Source organism: Dendrobium catenatum, unplaced genomic scaffold, assembly GCF_001605985.2.
Source record: "Dendrobium catenatum unplaced genomic scaffold, ASM160598v2 original_scaffold_197996, whole genome shotgun sequence".
Taxonomy (NCBI): domain Eukaryota; kingdom Viridiplantae; phylum Streptophyta; class Magnoliopsida; order Asparagales; family Orchidaceae; genus Dendrobium; species Dendrobium catenatum.
Genome location: NW_021516413.1, coordinates 148476 through 167231, shown reverse-complemented (window position 1 = coordinate 167231; position 18756 = coordinate 148476). Strand labels below are relative to the sequence as shown.

Below are 18756 nucleotides of genomic sequence, written 5' to 3'. Positions count from 1 at the left end.
TAACATTATTGTCCAGGCCGATATGAATATCGGCCTGGACGATCAGCGTAAATTTTGCTTAATCAGCCTGGTCGATTTGGGATAATTAGACAATTTTTTAGTCATATCATCCCGATCGATCTTGCGATTGGCCCGACCGATATTGTAGTGCAATCAGCCTTAATTATTTTCATTAAATACCAAATTAATTTAGAAAAAATTATGCTGGATCAGCCAGGCTGATTCCCGAGATGATGTCGAGGAGGATGACAAAAAATAAGTAATACCTAAATATATCTGGTGGCTGATTCATTCTGATTTGAGCCTATCATCCTGGTTGATACAAAATTATCCAGAATGATGTGCTTAATGACAGTTGCCTTAATAAGGATGCCCTAATTAGGGTTTCTATTTTTGAACTGATCGTCCAGGCCGATATAAATATCATCCCAGACGATGCTACCAAAAATAGTAAATTCTAGGAAACAGTCAAAAATTCTCCCAAGGTGTATGTGTGGAAGGTTACTTAGCATCAAGAACCATATTATTTACAATAGACTCAAGAAAGGAAAAAAATAAAAACTGACTCAGACTTAACCTACCTAATCTTGAGCTGGCTTGAGTTGCACTCGATCTTGTGGACTTGAAAAGTTAGCAAGCAAGGTAGTCGTAGAAAATCATGAATGTTTGCTATCAGCAAAATTCTAATCCATGAAAAAAGATCCGCAATAATCTCCTTCTTTTTGATGATGACAAACATTACTAGTTGAATTTGCTAAAATGAGAAGATTTTCTCCTAATCTCCCCCTTACTAAAATAAAACTTTAAAAAATAGGGAAAATCAAATTTTTTGTTGTTTTTAATTTTTATAAAAAAAGATACAAATACAATAGTACGTTCTCCCCCTTTGACATTATCAAAAAGAGAAGAGGCACGACAAAAAAGTCTTAAAAAAGAAAAAGTTACCTCATATTTTATTCAAAAACTTTGTAAGGAATGGATTGACAATGCATAATCCAGTAAATGTAAGAAATTCAGAAATTGTTAATCCAAGCTCAAGTTCTTTTAAAGACTCAAAAACTTTTTAATCCAATATCTAAATCAAAGAATAAATTAGAAAAAGAAACGCTAATTTTTCAAAACTCCTTTCATGAAACATATCTAATAGAAGATTAATACAAAAATTGGTGAATCAAGAATCATGATTTTCAAGATCAAGTATAAAAAATATCAAGGGTTTTCTTAAGCTTTAAGTAAAACAGAAAAACTAAGCATACTCTTTGTGGGCTCATTTTATGCCTCTTATCAATTTTTGGCGCACTTTGTGCATCTTTTACTTTTTGATACACTTTATGTATCTTTCTCAATTTGGCATCATTGTGCATCTTTTGATTTGACATCATTAGTCACTTTTTTTGATTTGGCGTCATTGGCCAAATTTTTTTTTTAAATATGTTACCTTTTTGAAATTTTGAAAATACAAGTAAACCCATTCTATTGACACAGTGAAATACTTGATTAAGAAAATTATAAGGTAGATTCAAAACTTGCAAAAGATTCCTATGCGATAAATAAAAAATAAGGAGATGAAAAAGTTTAGTTTCAAAATCTAATTTAAAATATGATGAAGATTTTAAATCAAAAGTAGAATAACCTCTTTTAGGAAACAGAGATTGATAGTCAAAATCATGAGTTTCATTCCTTTGACTGTTTTTAGTGAAGTCAACCATAACTTACATAAGAATTTTAAAAAAATAGGAGGTTGATTTTTCATTTTTAATATTTTTTTTTTATTTTATTTATTTTTAAAATGATGGTGATGTGTGTATTAATCAGAGAAAATATTACATAAAAAGAAAAAAAAATAAAGACAAAATTAAAAATTTTAATGAAAAAAAAGAATAAATAAAAAAACACAAAAAACGCACAAAAATGAACAAAATATACAAACACAGAAAAATAAAGCACACAAATAATGGTTTAAACATCATCTTGCTCTTGGTCTGATGATTCAGAAGCTAGGTCTGCCTAGGAGATGTTTTGCTCTTCATTATTTTCCTTTTTTATAATTTGCTTAGCTTTACCCTTTTCTTTGCAGGAAGAGTTCTCAAATTAAGGCACTGATTTTTCATATGTCCAGATTTTCTACATCCAAAGCAAATAACATCAGATGAAATCTTAACATTCTTTACCTTTATCCCACTTTTATTGATGCTTATGTTTTAGCGAGCTTTCTAATTTACTTGTTAAGTTATCATTTTCCTCACTAATTAAGCTACCTTTCTATGTGTCTTTAGCTTTTAACACTATTATTTCACCTGCATCCAAAAGTCTTTGACCCAAACTTTGCTTGTAGGCAATGAGTGAGCCAATCAAATTATCAATAGAATACTCATTCAAATTTTTTGATTCATAAATAGTAACAACTTTAGCATCAAACTTATCAAGTAGACAACATAAAATTTTATTAACTTTTTCAAAGTTTGAAAATTCTTTACCTAAGGCATACAATGATGTCACAATTTGAATAAACATAGTATACATATCTAAGATCGCCTCATAAGGTTCATGCATAAGAATTCATAACCATGCATTAAAATATTCAATCTGAATTGCTTGATTTCACTAGTGCCTTCATATAAAGTGTGTAATTTATCTAAAATTTTCTTACTAGTAGTGCACGTGAAAACAAATATAAAGTCTTTAGAAATAAAAGCACAAAATAAATAGTTTAATGATTTTGCATTCAATTGAGCATTGATTAGTTCTTCCTTACTCCATTGATTAAAAGAAATCTCAGTTTTTATTCTATCTATAGTACGCGACGGTACATAATAACAAGTTAAAGTCATTTGCCATATTCAAAATTCATATGATTGCAAGAAAGTAGACATGCGGATTTTCCAAAAATCAAAAGTAATATTTTCAAATAAAGGTGGTCTGGTGATTAAAAAACCTTCCGCAATATTACGATTATAAAAATTAGCCATGAATCAAAATTTAAAAAGTTTTCAAAGTTAGTTTTTATGAATCCTGCTCTGATACCACTTGAAAGTTTGTTAGGGATGTTAAGCCCTTATGAACTAGTCCAAAGGCTAACCAAGAGAGAGGTGAACTGATATAATAAATAAAATCTTTCAACAATCAAAACACAATCACAACCAAGATTCACCACAAAGAAAACCAAAATGCAGGAATTAAATACGAAAATAATAAAGGAAAAAACACACGAGATTTATAATGGTTTGGTCAAACCTTGACCTATGTCCACTCCTCGGAGGTCCTTTGACACCAAAGAGATCTTATTCTTCCCAGAACTTCCTTCAAGACAAGCCTTGAATCCTATGGTACTAAAATGCAAGCTCATCGAAACAACTGTATGGAATCCCCCTCACACTCCTTTAAAACACCCTCTAAGGATACTCTCCCTCTCTCAAACTCCACCCTTTCCTCTCTCCATTTCAAGTTCTCTTTTCAAGTTCCCACCAAAAGAGCAAAGCTATAATGTCTGCCAAAGACACTTTTCATGATAAAGAAAGAGGTCTTTAAATAGATTTTCAAAACTGACATTATCCTCCAGGCTGATATGAATATTGACTTGGTTGATCAGTATAAATTTTGCTTAATCAGCCTGGTCGGTTTGGGATGATTAGGCAATTTTTTAGTTACATCGTCCTGGACAATCCTGCGATTGGCCCAACCAATGTGATCGTGCAATAAGCCTTAATTACTTTCCATATATACCAGATTAATTTAGGAAAAATTATGCTGGATCGGCTAGGTCGATGCTCGGGACGATGTCCAAAAATAAGTAATACCAAAATAGATTTGACGGATGATTCTTTCTGATTTGAGCCTATCATCCTGGTTGATACAAAATCATCTAGGACGATGTGCTTAATGACATCTGCCTTAATAAGTATGCCCTAATTAGTGTTTCTATTTTTGAACCGATCGTACAAGCCAATATAAATATCATCCTTGACAATGTTACCAAAAACAATAAACTCTAAGAAACAGTCAGAAATTCTCGTAAGGTGTGTGGGTGCAAGGTTACTTAGCATCAGGAACCACATTATTTAAAGTAGACTCAAGAAAGGGAAAAAAATACAAACTAACTCAGACTTAATCTACCCAATCTTGAGCTGGCTTGAGTTGCACTCGATCTTGTGGACCTGCAAAGTTAGTAGGCAAGGCAGTTGTAGAAAATCATGAATTTTAGCTATCATCAAAATTCTAATTCATAAAAACTAATCCGCAATACCTTTTATAATAATTATTATCAAAATTATTAGCTTTCAACACTGTAGTCTTTTCCTTTCTCTTATTACCTACACTAGCAATCTTGTCCTAACCTTTTATTTATATTATATTGAAGAACCAAGCAAGTTATTTATAGAATAAGTAGTTAAATCTTTAGATTTATAAATCACCATCACCTTATCATCTTAAGATTCAGGCAAGCATCTTAGAATTTTATTTACCTTTTCTATGTTGCCAATTTTCTTTAGAATGAAAAAGAGTTAATATTTTTTGTTTAATAGGTATACATGCCATATATTGTTACATTAGGTTGCATACAAAAATTTTCATAGTCAGGGAGTAAATATTGAAACATAATTGCTTAACCTCGTTAGCACATTTATTAGTAATACATAATTTATCAAAAAATTTTATTCCAGCTGTACGTATAGAGGCGTACATGTAATATTTAGACTTAAATGTTGAAAAAAAAAATTAAATTGTTGACCTTGTTATTGAATAAGGTCAAAGCCCTTCTACCATGTACTTTTATTATATATGGATCCTTTACTTAAGTGAAGACCTAGCCTAGAGGAACCCCAGGAGAGACTCAAGGACTTGGTCTTGGAAAAATTTAGATGACCTAGATTTTCCTTTAAATAACTTTTACTAGCCTTAAGAAGTCTTCAATTTCAATCCAAGATTAAAACTAAAACCTAAATCTAATGAAAAACTCAATTTACCCATTGATCACCATAAATTCCACTCATAGAGGCATTTCAAGCTAGACCTAAACCGAGAACCTACAAGCTAAACCAAACCAACCTAAACTCATTCCTAATGTATTTTAACTCATCCAAGACCATTGGTCAAAATTGGTTAATAGAGTTTGAACATAAAATTCAAAATGATTTTTTTTGTCCTTAAATCTTTTCCACTTCAAACCCTTTGTCAACTTAGTCACCTAAAATATGGATTTTAATTCCAAGTATTCAAAATCATTCTTATACCTTTTATAAACTCATCCCAAGGTTATTGCTAAGTGAAAATTATGCTAATATTTTTTTTGCATATTTTAATGTAAAAATGTTTATTTTGGTTGATGTGTGTTGTAAAATTTTGAAAAAAGTCATCAAAATAGAAATTTAGCTCATGCGGTGCAACACTTATACAATTTATGCCACAATTTCAGTAATACCCCAATGCAGCATTAATGCACCTAGGATCAACTATGTTTAGGAATTTCACAAATTAACTTAATTCCCTAGCACCAAAGCTTAAAGCATTGTAGCATCCGTAATGCCACAACTATATAAATTGGAGTATTATTGCACCACTCAATTTGGGAAAATACATAAATAATTTAACACCAGCACAACATCTTCTAGAGAACCCCAGTATTGAGTCTCATGTAGTTCGATGATGAGGAAGTTGAAGTGGTTTACAACTATAGCATCACATTGATTCAACCCAACAACATATTAGTCAACCTCAACGAGTGCCGTATTGTTAATTTTATTAGTAGTGTTGCGATGCATACCTTTATAAAATTTATAATAGTTCGATGTCGCAGCATAAATAGTTTTAATCTTCAATTTGTAATAGGGCCTTTTTTAGTAAAAAAAAGTGTGTGCGTAAGAGTAAAATGGAAGGAGAGTATTTCCTTTAAGTTAATCATTCTTGAAATCCCCAGTATATGTTTGTTCTTAAAAAAAATGATTCCAATGATATCTTGAATAACACACTCTTGTATTTTGTTATTTTTGAGTAAATGAACCCTATTTTATGTGAATATCATTACATGGATGTCTAAACGTATTATTTATGACTTATATTATGATATAGTGTATGTTTAAGTTAAGTAGACTCCTAAACATAAAATATTGAATATTATTTTAAATTACTCCTATACTTTATCTTGTTAGTTTAATAACCATGCTCTAATATAAAATATGGTGTAATTCATTGCCTTGATAAAGGAATGATGGAATAATTAGGAGTCTTGGAATAGAGAACAACTATGCTACCATTGGGTGGTTAGGTTTTCGGGATCTATTGAGATTTAACAATTTTAGTAATTTGAAAATTTTACTTTAAACTCTTATAAGCTATACAAAGATCTAAGAGTGCATATTTTTTGATTCATAATAAATATGAAGAGGCAACATAGGAAAACATTATGGTTACCACCATCATAAGTTTAAAAGTAATTAAATTTTCTAAATAATTTCATTTAGCATCTATATTAGAACAATATTGGAAATCTTTTGATTATACTATTATTAGTTTTATGTTGTTCCAATAATTTTATATTTAGTCATGTCATTTTGTTTTTTTGCTTCAATTTTTTTTGTGTGAACTAGTTATAAAATTATGAAGTCTTTTAAATTATGTTCAAATTTATGTATTTTTAATTTTGTAGCACATATCATTTTGAATTCTTATTTTATTGTTGTGCTTACATTATAGATCCTAGTAAGGGAACCACATTGTTTGACTTAGAGATAGAGAGGATCCTTTTAAAAATTAGAAAACACAGAAAGAACCAAGCTTTAGTAATGGACAAACTAAACCTAGAGCATGATTCGCCTAAATGTCTTAAAGAGCATAATAATACCTTGGTAGAAGGTATTTATAAGAGCATCTATAGGTCAAAAATCCAAGCAAATAACACAGATCTTTAGCTCACTATTATCCAAATAGTTAAGATCTCATAGTTCGAGCGAACATCTATTGAGTATCCTAACCTATATTTAGATAGTTTCATAAAGATCTTTTTAACATTGGAATTCAACAAAGCATTCAATCTATTAGACTTTATTTGTTTCCCCTTTTTTTTACAAGATAAGACAATAGTGTTGTTAAATTTCTTACCCCTAGCTTCTTTAACCACAAGGAATGATCTGGCCCATAAATTCCTATTTAAGTACTTCCATCCTTAAAAATAATAAAGCTTAGGAACGAAATATCTTCATTTTCCCAAATTTATGGAGAGTCAATATATGAAGTATAGGAAATATTTAAAGAGATGCTTAGGAAGTGCCCTCATCATGCCATACCAAGCAAGTTGGTTATTCAGACCTTTTATAATGGATTGGTATGATTTATTTTGCCAATATAAATTTTGGCCTACTTCTACACCTGATATATCATATAACCCTTTGAGTGTTTGAATGGTTATTGACCTTTTTTCTCCTAAAGTTTTCGGTAAAGTTGCTTTACACTCACTTCTCTCTCTCTCGCTTGCCATCCCGCTGAGACCACTAATTGCCTGAAAGCAGAAATGAAGCCTTCACTTCAGGTTCAGAAGGTCGGACAATATCTGAAGTGATGTTCGCAGGCTAAAAATTGAGATTTTTAAGAGTAGGCTTGTTCTATCTAAAAGCTATCTTTCTCCCTGAACTTATCCTTGACCCGTCTCTTTTCGAAAGTGACTAAACTCTAAGTTTCTTGCTTCCCTAAGAGAAAGAGCTCATTATCTTACGACTCTACCACAGTGCTTTCAGAGCAATTTTCCGCCCTCTTTCAAGCAGTTGAACCCCGTGCCTCTTTTCCCCTTACTTGGCTGATGCTGAAAAGGCTAAGAAATGATCTGATGAAGAGGAGTATGCCCGATCTGTTTCCTTTCTATCCCGATCTGATCCTTCACCTATTGGGCATGTGCTTCTCAATTCAATTAGTTCAGTTTCCCGACGTGTTGCTTCTTTCATAATCTAAGATCTAAGAGAAACGATAGTAGCTCACTCATGAGATTCTACTACTATATCAAGAGGAGAAGGTTTGTCCATCAATGATGGCACTCTCAGAAGTTCTTCTTTCTTGCCCATTCACCCAAACCGGCAGACTTTTTTGGTTTATGTCATCTCGGACTAGACTTCCTTCTACTATGGTAGATCTATCATCGATGTAGCTGTGGGAGGGTCATCAATGCCAAAACTTTTTAAATGAATCTTACACTTTAATCATGATAACCAATAAATTTTATTGGAATTTAGCTATGGTGAATCCTAAAAGGATAGTTAGTGTTTATAAGTCTAGTGCTTTTCCATTTTGACTGACAAAGTAGTAGCCATGGCTAAGAAATGGGATAATCTTTGAGTTAGTTCTACCTTTTGATCATCTATTCCAATAGGTTAGAATCTATTCAATCCGTCTATTGATCATAAAGTCTAAGGGGCATAAATTAAAATTATTATTAGTATATAAAGTTACCCCTATTGTAATATATAAAATTTAGGTTCGAGGAACCACCCAAATTTTTGAATAATACTAATAATGGTGGAATTCATGGGAATCCTAATTAGCTAAACCTTGTAGAATCTTTGTACCCTTCTTAACAATGATTTGGAAATTGTAGGCTCAATTTTACCAAAGTTTTAATTCTAATAATCATCCTAAGAGTAAGAAACCATCTTTGGACGAATTAGTATTGCAGATGGAAGCCCAATTAATGAGCCTGGTTGCTTCCATTCAAAACTTTGAAACCTAATTAGAGAAACTAGACAATGTAGTTAATAGTAGACCCATGGGAGTTTTGCCTAGTACCACCAAAGTTAATCCTAAGGAGAATGAAAAGGAGCACTTTAAAGCCATTCAACTTAGGAACATTGATGATCTAGCTCATCCAAAATGATATCTCAATATATTCTAGCTAATAAATGAAAACTTAGTTCTACTTGGGAGGCAAATTAATTCAATTTTGTATTATTTTATGTAAGATTCAAGTTTGTGTTAGTTTGTATTTAGTTTATTATAGTCATATTTAGATTCTATGTGTTTGATTATTGTCAGCACATGTGTTATGGTTCTGATTCTTGATTGTTTTTTTCCTAAGAATTAAAAGATTGGTGCTAAATTAAACTGGTGCCATAATAATAGGTCATGTAATATAATAGATTTTTTGTCTTAAGTACCATAACATATGTGATTTTATAAAGTATTGACCCTCAGAAGATCCTTAGAAAATTAATATGGCCAAAAAATTATGAGGTGACCAAAGATCAGGCCCTTCTCAACTTTACTATTCAAGTGAGTCACTCAATAAATGTTGCGAAACTTATTCACTATTTCAATATATATGATTAGAGGTTCCATTTCTATTTAAATAAGACACCTCACATTAGTTTACAATTTATGTGTCTTCATTGGTGTGTTGGGTGATCTTGGGGAGTAGTAGCACTTCCTAATATTTTTCTCTTGATGGTGGATATGGAGTGCCTTTTTGAATTGTTAAAATACTTAAGACTCTATCTCCGCTAAACAATGCTTAGGTTTTCTTTGGTATAAAAATAATAATAAATCTCACTTAATATATGCAAGTATATTTGACAACTAAAGTAATAAAGTAATAGAGTAGAGTGTAGAACCCATGCGGGAGTATGATTTCTAGCAATCAACTAATATCATTTACTCTAATTGTAAACCTATCCTCCTAAAAATAAAAAAGTTAGTTGTGGAGATCAAGTCATAGAATGAAATAATAAATCTAATTGATATACTATTTTTAAAAAAAAGTTTTTTTTTTGTATTAATGAGTATAAATTGTATTTTATTCATAATGGAATTCTTATATATATAAATGATTTATAGCATATATATCTCCAGATCTCTATCGAGCTTATGGGGGTGAAAATGATATTTATGAACCTCCTAAAGTTATATCATCTCCATAAGAACCTATCATATTTTACATTTTATGTTAGTTATGCAAAGATAATAATTTAATATTCCTGGTTGTTCTTGCATTCCTCTGTCGAGGCTATATATAACATTAGGTTTTAACAGCACATATGGCCACTATGTGAATTAAATAAAGAGTGGAAAAATATGTAAAATATCATTTAAATTTATAACATAAGAATCATCATTAGTATTTAATGTATTATTTACATCATCTATCCAAAACTAAAGAATTAACAAGATATGGAAGAAAAGATAAGCAAACTCATTTTCATTAAAAGCATGGAAGATAAAAAATATAAGATTGTGATATCACCTAGAAGGATCAATGTATCTGGTTTACACTTCTTCTTCTATAACAAATAGGGTTACTCAAACAAATATTGACTTAATGCTCTAATAATTATTATCTAACATTTATTTAGTCTCCCTTAAATTTGACTCTAAGAGAGATCTAAAGAAGTACACTATAAATCACAAAATTAGATAAGAGACTGAATGCTCCTAGAAACATAACATCACTACTATTTATTGGATAACAAAAAATAGTTAGTGATACCGCGACGCTTGAAAGAGTGGCACCATTTTTCCCTTCAGATGAATTAAAGCTTCAGTGTTAGAACTTCTCCATCACCTCGATACTTGCTGATGTGGAGTGATTATTTAATGAAAAGTCATGTCACTTTGTTGGAAGATTGTGTCTTTTGGAAGTTATAACTAATATGTCATGATATTGATGAATTTTGAATGCTGTGTTGCTTGGTGGAAAATTTGTTGCTAATGCGGGAAAGATTATGCCTCCACGGTGCTTGAAGATAGTGAACATGAAACTTCCAAGTTAACCATTATGACATTTTGGTTCTTGACGTTAATAATCATGGCACTTCCATGTGAAAGTGTGGCACCTCGATGATGTGGATTATAACACCGCAACATGGAATTGTTGGACACCACGGGGTTGTACTCAACTCTAGATTTTCTCTAATTTTTTAGTTTTTTCTACACATAAAAAGTTAAAATGACATTTAAACTGATAAAAAACACATAAAAATATAACATATTTTACACTTATAGAATTCTCCCTAGCTTATACTCTTCTTGTCCTCAACAAATTAAAATTGTTTCTATTCTGGTTAATTAAATAACTTAAGTAAAATCTAATAATTTAAAATTATTAAAATATTGGATAATACATTACAATCTTGAAGTAGCAGAAATGAAGAAAGTTATAATTCTAGTTTAAAAAATACTAATAATTATCGTAAAAAGTCATTCTTATCATTGCTTAGTTAGAAGTTACTTGTTATGAAGATAATCTTGACTATTGAATTTTAAATTAAATGATATAGATTAAAGATTAGATGTGTTTGTAGTTAAAATTGAATTTTCATTAGTTCACCATTATTTGTATTAGTTTTTCTATCTTGCCCTTTATGAGTTTTAGTATAAGAGTGCAGTTAGTTTCTAAGCTTTTAAATAATACCAATTCTTGAATGTAATCATTTTCTTTTTCTTTATTTCTTTTCTTTTCTTTTTAGAACTCTTCTCAATTTCATTTTTATTTTAATTTTTGTGAGTATTACCTCTAAAGCATTTAAAGTCTTGTTGCGAAATTTTTGTGCCTTATACAAAGAAGAAAGCCTTCATTTTTGAATTTTTGATTCTCACAAATTTTGCAATCCACCAATGACGGTGGAGGGCCATCAGCCTCCACCCTTCGATGCCACTGATGGTTATTGGTCCTCAACAAATGCTGTTCATATTCTTCCACATTCAATTCATGGTTCGTCTCCCCCTGCTTTTGGTGATGCAAGTTTGATGTTTGATCATGAGGCCAAACCAAGGTTTAAATATGTCGGAGCCTTGGTTATTAATGAAGGAGGATTAATTCAGCCGAAGAAACAACTGGATTGTGTTAGAAAGAAAAAAAAGGTGCTTATGGAGATCCCAGATAGATTCCATAATCCGTCTAGTTTGCAAAAAGAAGTAAAAATTGGTCTCCATTCTTCCTTCAGTGATTCTGATTATTCTGTATCAAAATCTATTTTGATAATGTCAAAAGGAGTACTGCTCGCTGATACCCCGATACAAATGAAAAAAAAAAAGATTTCTGTATGTGGATGTTCATCCCCTGTTCCTAAAGATGTAGCTGTTAGAAGGTTTCTGTAATAGGGAAACCTGATGAAGTGCAAATGTATGTTGGAGATTCAGGAAAGGTCAGTTAATGCATTTCAGCAGACCTGGGCAATTGCAATAATGAGGATAATTTGATTTTTGATTTACCTCTACAATCAAGTAAAGTGATCACCAATGCATGGAATAAGAAAATAAATTTCAAATTAAATTATTTTGATTTTGGAGACTGCTTAGCCATGGATGGTGTTGTTAAGCTTAACAAGCAAAATGAGTTAGAAAATACTAACAAACTGATGAAATCTTTGGTGGTGAAAGTATTTGGAGATTTTGTGCCTTATCATGCTATTGGGATGGAGCTAAGGAGACAATGGTCACAATTTGGGAAGTTCCACATGTCTCTACTTGGAGGAGGATGGGTCTTATATGCTTTTAAAGATTCAAAGGCTCTTGAGTCAGTTCTTTCTAGTGGACCTTGGTATATGAATGTGCATATCATTGGTTTGGACAAATGGTTTCCATCATTTTAGCCAACTCTAAAAGGTTTAATGGCACCTGTGTGGAATAGGATGCCAAACCTCCCATTATAGTGTTGGTATGAAGTGAATGTTTGCAGAATTGCTTCTATGGTAGGAACTCCGTATTTAATTGATAAAAACATGTTTTAATGGGGAAGAAGGGAGTTTGCTAGAATTTGTGTCAGGATCAAGCTAGAGAATAGTTTTCCTTTGGGTGTATGGGTAGAAGGATCTTTCGGTAAATTCTACCAGAAATTTGAGTATGAAAGAATTTTGGATTTTTTTTTTTCAGTTGTGGCAAGATTGGGCTTGTGAAGAGTGGCTATACGGTGGCTGATTCAGAAAATAAGTTGAGTTATGATCAGATAAGTTATTCCAATGAATGATTGGTTGTCTCCAACAAGCCTTATTCAAAGGCAATGTCAATAAATGAAGGAATCAATGAGATTGATAAAGATGGATATGGTCCCTGGATTCATGTAGACTATGGGAAAAGAAGAATCAGGAATTTAAAATTCAAGAATACCTGCACTAGAACTAGTTGCAAAGAGGCTAATAAGCCTTTGAAAATAAAACAAGATGAAAATGCTGGGAAGAAGAAAGGTTTAAAGGAAGTAGGGAATGGTGTAGACAAACAAAGTGAAGATGTCAATGTGGTAACAAACTCTCAGATTGAAGATCTATATTTAGAGGTAAATTCTAGCCCTCTTCAGAACAAGCAGGATGATGATTCTGTCAAAAAAGGATTGCTTTTTTCAATTCTATAAGCAATCATAAGACTGGTAGTCAATTTGATGTATTAAATCAAATTCCTGAAGATGGTGAGTGTCTTAATCCTAAGGCATTAGAGTCCTTTAGCTTATCAGTGTTACAGACAAAGATGGAGACATTGACATGGAGGATACAAATGAAGTAAAGGCTTAGTTAAGAAACTTAGGTGCTGATTCAGCTAAAATAAGGAAGAAAGGCATGAAGCAACTCAAAGGTTTGGGGCCTATTAAATTGGTCCCAAGGAATAGGAGGGTGGAAGGTTTTCTAAAATTATGAATCAGAAGATGAATAGAGCATTAAAGGCATTTTTTCATTGGAGTAAAGCCAAATATAAAAACTTAAATCAATCTAAAGAGGATCTGAAGAAACAAATTCTAGAATTGCAAATAAAGGAGGCCGAAATTGATTTTCTATTTGAAGAGGAAGCTTGGTTACAGAAAACAAAAATTGATGGTTTGAATTCTACATTGGCTCGCCTTTTTACATGGTGGAGGCAGCGAGCCAAAGTCAAATGGCTAAAGGAAGGATACTCAAATACTATATTTTTTCAAGCATATGCTAGTGCGAGAAGGAATTTAAATTTCTTTCACAAAATAAAGGATGCGAATGGTTTGATTGTGTAAGAGCAACACCAGGTGGAAAATGTATAACTTAGCTACTTCAAGGATAAGTGGAAAGAAAGGGATTGTTCTTTGGTGGGATGGCTAATTTCATGGAAGACCTTAAATGAAGAAGATTCACTTGTGGTAAAAAGAAAATTTTTTTTGGGAGATATGGAGAAGGTAATCCAAGAACTTGGTGGGAACATTGCCCCGGGTCAAGATGGAATTTCATATTCTTTTATCAAATCATATTGGTCTATAATCAAGGAAGATTTATGGAATGCGGTGGATCACTTCTTCAAAATCGGGAAGATGTAAAAGGAGTGGAAAGAAACAATTGTGGTGTTGATTCCAAAGGTAAAGAATCCTTTATCTTCTTCTAACTTTAGACCGATAAGTTTATGCAACTCCATTTATAAGATAGTTGCAAAGATGATCTTAAATAGATTACTGCTGGTTATTCATAAACTAATTTCAGAAGAGCAAGTGGCTTTTTTGAGAGGGAGGGCTCTTTCAGATAATGTATTGGTAGCTCATGAAGTCTTTCACAAGTTTAGGTACTCTAAATCTTCTAAAGGTTTAGTTTCCTTCAAGATAGACATGGAACAAGCATATTATTCAATGGGATGGCCAACTTTAAGCATGGCATTGGAGTATTTTGGTTTTCCATTTAATTTTGCTAATCATATTATGGATTGTGTTTATAGTCCTTGCTTTTCTTTATCCATTAATGGGAACTTGTCCAACTGGATTGAAGCAAAGAGTGGTTTTTGCCAAGGTAGCCCGTTGTCTCCATTTTTGTTCATTTTATGTGCACAACTACTCTCTAATGCATTTTATCAAAAGAAGGACTCGATTGGTATTCAAATTTATCCTAATGGGCTTAAGATCTCTCACTTACTTTACGCCGATGATATCATCCTTTTTTCTGAAGCTAGAATGAATATGGTTAAGGAGGTTAAAAGCAATATCATGGACTTTTGGGGTTGGATGGGTCAAAGAGTGAATTCTAAAAAATTTAGAGTACTTTTTGGAAAATCAGTCAAGAGAAGAAAGAGGAAAATAATAGCTAGAATCATGAACTTAAAGGAGATCAAGGAGTTCTCATACTTGGGCATTAAAGTGTCTTTGAGGAGACTTGTTAAAGCTATTTTTCAGTTTCTTTTAGATAAAGCATTGAGTATGTTAAGTGTATGGGGGGAGGGGATTTATTTCTTTGGCCAGCAGGTTAACCTTGGTCAAATCTATTTTGCTATCCTTCCCTACATTTCATTCCTCCCTTTCTTTTGTACCAAGAGGTATTTTGAATGAAATTGACAAGTTGTGCAGGAGCTTTATATAGGGCAAGTGTGATGGAAGAAATGGACTTCACTATATAAGCTGGGATTCTTTATGTAAACTGAAGAACCAAAGAGGACGTGGATTAGTACCCTGTTCGAAGAAAGCTGGGCCATTGAGAGCAAAATTGGCATGGAGGTATTACCAAGATAAAGAATCATTGATGCATAAGACTCTTTTCCCTAAATATGACCCAATTATAAATGGCAAGTCTTCAGATAAATCTGGTTCAGTGGCTTGGAAACTAATAAGAAATGGAGAGGAATTCCTTAAACCAATTGTCAAATGGAGAATAGCAAATGGGAAATCTTTGAATGTCATCAAAGACACTTTGTTATTAGATAGAGTATTGATAAATGACCAACATTTGTGCAATCAAAGGAAAGCATTGAACTTACGGTTGACAGATTTATCTGCAATGGCAGCTGAGATGAAGAGAAGTGGGAGGATTCTATGGTCCATATCTTGTAAAGCTGATAACTAATATTCAGATCTCTTCTGATTATGCTGAGGATTAACTGGTATTAATTCATATAATTTTAGGGAAATCAATTGCATCAATGGAAACCGAGTCTTTGGAAAAGAGCACTTCAATTTTTCAAGGATGGGATTGGCTTAAAAAGGCTAAACTAAGTGCAAAAGTGGAGAATTTTTGGTGGAGAGTCCTTAATAAGGCAATTCCAATGAATCAATTCTTATGCTATAGAAGATTACAAGGTATTGAAGGCTATCCATGGGGGTGTGAGGTTATTGAAGACATTGAGCATATAGTCATTAAATACAAGATATTAAATGAAGTCATTGAGCATTTGAACAAATGGGGTTTTGGTATTCCTAGTTTCAATTCTTTTGAAACTTGTAGCATATGGTTGTATAGCCAAAATCAATGGTTGATTAATCTCTTTTGTAACATGGTATACTTATCATGGAAAGCTAGGAATGTGCTTGTTCATGATGGTTGTCGAACTAGCTATATGGTAATAGAAACTAATGCTATGAGTTATGTTGCGGTGTCTAAGCATTTAAATGGTGTTAACTCGGGTATCTGGGATGTTAACCAATCGTTAAGGTTGTTTAATGATAATTGGCATCCTCCTCCACCCGATTAAATAAAAGTGAACTTCGATGCTTCCCTTTGTTCTTCTTACAAGGCCAAGATTGGAGGAATCTTTTGTGATCATAAGGGAAGATTTTTTATGGCTTTTGGTCAAAAGCTGATTTATTAGGACATCTCTTCGTTGGAGCTTGAAGCTATACTTTCAATCAAGGAAGTGGTGACAGAGTGGATGCATGCTTACAAGGGATTAATCACAGAAGGAGATAACCAAAATGTGATCAATTTTATTCAAGGCATCATAAGGAAAGAAAGCAATGACTTGGGAGATTTATCAAAGATTTTAACTATGTAATTTTCAATTGTGTTAAAAGAGAAAATAATAAGTTAGCAGATCTATGTGCTAACCATGCAATTTTTAATTCTTTCTTTTGGGATGAATTAGTGATGAATAAGATTCCTCCCACTTTTATTAATGTGTTAAAGGAGGAATCTAATAATTTTTGTGCTAAGATTTAACTCATTATGAGCTGGTTTTTAGTTCATTTATTGAACTAAGAGTTAGCTCATTATGAGCTATATTTTTTAGTTCATTTATTAATTTATTAGTAGCTCATTATTTTGTCTCTTCTTCTTCTCCTTGTCTATTTATTTCTCGTGGATGATTCTTGGGTTCCCGTGCCTTGGCTCCTTGGTTCCCACGGCTGCCTCCTTGGTTTCCTGTGGTTAGCTCTTGGATTTCCGTGCCTTGGCTCCTTGGTGTCCACGGTTGGCTGCTGGCTTTCCGTGATGGGTGGTTTTCCCGTGCCTTGGTGCCTTAGTTCTGTGCGGGCCTCTTTGGTTTCTGCGGCTGCCTCTTTGGGTTCCTGGCTAGGCTATTTCTCGTGAGTGTATGGGGGCTTTTTCGTGGCTTTGGTGCTTCATTTCCTGGAATTGATTGATGGCTTTTCATATTCACTTTTTAATTAGCTTTTTTGTGGCTATTTGTATTCCCCTCTCATGCATATATATAGAGATGTTTTGTGTATGTTTAAGTATGTTATGTGATTGATTTTTGGAAATGTAAACCTGCGGGTTTTCTTGGAAAAGCATGCGAGCTTGTTCCATTCTCCTTCTCATCTCCCCAGGAAATCTTGCGAGCTTTTTTCGCCCTTCGTCTTGGCTTCTAACCTTTTTTGTCTCTCTGCAAGTTTACACCCCACATGTATCCTTCTTCTCAAAGTAACTTTTTTATAAGATTCCTCCCACTTTTATTAGCTTGAATTTTAATCTACATATATCTATTATTTAACCTTAAATATTCATCATCAATTCAATTATCAATGTATAAATAAGATAAATGATATAGGTTACTTAATTTTTAGTTTTTCCCAATCTATGAAGTATAAAGAAATGCTCATTTAAATTATGATCTAGGGTTTTATTATTATCCAAATTTTGTATAATTTTAATTATCATTTTTATTATGGTTTATTTGGTAATTAAAATATAGATATATTAATGTAAAATAATACAAAAAATTAAGTATAAGGTGAATTTAATACAGTATAAATAAGAACATAAATAAACATAACAAACACATATTTTTATATGATAGATATATATACATAAAACAAGTGATATAAAATAATAACACTAGTATTAGATAACTAGTGATTTAAGCTACTATCACATACAACAATGGCCCTCATAGCCATATCTCTAAGAGCACGACCATCCTTCATGTATCTAAATTCTCTTCCATAAGACATGAAGGAAAATAAAAATAACATACATATATCCTCTCTATCTCCCCCCAAAATAAAGCTCATAGAGAAAATGAAGACTTTCTTCTTTTTCTAATTCACACAAGTTTAATCTATGCTCCTTAACCATTAAAATTTGAAAAGTCTTCTTATATTGAATCCATATGGCTCCATTTAGATAAATTCTAATAACAATGTGAGTTCCTTTCCATCTAGTTTTAAGTTTTCCATGGAAAAACTTCTTTTTTACTTTCTAACAATCAACTACAATTTACTCTAATTGCAACATTATCCTACTGAAATAAAAATGTTGGTTATAGATATTCAATCACTGATTAAAAATAATAAAAATAATGGATAAAATATTTAAATAAAGATTTTTGGATTGATGAATAAAATTGCATATATTTCCCAGTAAAACTCTTATATGTAAATATGATTTGGAGCATATGCATCCTTAGATACCTATCGAGCTTGTTGGGGTGAAAAGAATATCTATTGAACTCCTACAATTATATTATCTGCTTAAGCTCCTATCATATGTTATAACCTATGTTTGGGTATGCAAGCATACTAATTTAATATTCTTGGTTCTTGCATTTCTCTATCAAGGATACACATTACAATAGGTTTTAATTGTACATATGGCCATTATGTGCATTAAAGAAAGAGCATTAAAATATTGAAAATATAAT

The 18756-nt window shown here is 32.1% G+C and overlaps 1 non-coding gene across 1 annotated transcript; it reads right to left on the bottom strand.

The window, feature by feature from the left end:
• Window positions 1-7171: 7171 nt before the first annotated feature.
• Window positions 7172-7278, bottom strand: LOC114578875. The gene has a single exon (XR_003699798.1). It is a non-coding gene; the product is annotated as a small nucleolar RNA R71 (small nucleolar RNA).
• Window positions 7279-18756: the final 11478 nt, after the last annotated feature.